We start from the raw sequence: 1,032 nt of genomic DNA, 5'->3' as shown, positions 1-1,032 counted from the left end.
GGTTTTTTTGTTGTTGTGGCCCACGATTATGAAGCATAAACACCAGAACATACAGGCATTCAGCTTGAAAAAATCATATACTGATTTCTATCACCCATATATATGTATGATGTGTATGTGTGTTCATTTGTATCTATGTTTATCGTGTTGTTAGTAGAGTTTCTGTAGCCAACTTTAAGCTTACTAGCTGATGTGTTTCTCTACTACCAAACTGTTTATTAAACAATACTACTTACTGACTAGTAACTATGATGAGTGGAGTATTTTCTTAAACTTACTGACAAATACGTTTTTAGTGTAATGTTGGCTACGAAGAAAACAAGAACGTGGAATAAAAGTAAGAAAAAAGAAACATATTAACTAAATAGATCAAGTTTAAAACATTTCACAATTTTGACAAAGAAGAATACCAAAACAAAGGAAGAAGTATAATTTGTGTTTATTGAGAAATATAAAATTCGGAACATGTTATATACAACTACCCCCCCTTATATGATTTTAAAACCAAAAAGTGATTTCAAAATGTGATAAATATTAAATTTAATAATTGTTTTTTTAACAAACTTGTATGAAATTGTAGCAAATTTAAATTATTATATAGCATGATCAAATTAGAAAGTTTAGCTTGGTCAATTTTACGCTTCACAGAGACTAAATATTAAACAAAAAACACAAAAAAAACATACACAAACTCCAATAAAAAAACAACAAAGAAAAAAAATCAAAAAATATCATAACAACAAAAACTCTCAATGCGGAGTATGAAACTCCTTTCCATTTACATAAAAAAAATACATAGAAAAAAAACACCATGTCTGATTCTGAACCAGTTAGTTTAGAATTCATTGAAGATCCCTATTTACCCAAACTAGACGATGTTACTGCAACACCTTCCCTCGATAGCTGTGATCTTGATTGGAACGATGAAACCGATTTATATTTACGTAATCTAACACTCGATCAAATTTTCTATGATACCGATTCTGACTATAGCAATCAATTGGAATTGCAGGCTGTCGAAACGGAGTTTAT

General features: G+C 29.5%; 1 pseudogene; it reads left to right on the top strand.

Annotated features, from left to right (window-relative positions):
- Positions 1-583: 583 nt before the first annotated feature.
- LOC119615220 overlaps positions 584-1,032 on the top strand; it is a 696-nt pseudogene continuing 247 nt past the window's right edge.

Source organism: Lucilia sericata, unplaced genomic scaffold, assembly GCF_015586225.1.
Source record: "Lucilia sericata isolate MDLA Ls3-8-SP2 unplaced genomic scaffold, ASM1558622v1 Contig004499F_arrow, whole genome shotgun sequence".
NCBI lineage: Eukaryota > Metazoa > Arthropoda > Insecta > Diptera > Calliphoridae > Lucilia > Lucilia sericata.
The sequence above is the reverse complement of the archived record's forward strand: the minus strand, read 5'-3'. Positions and strand labels throughout refer to the sequence as shown.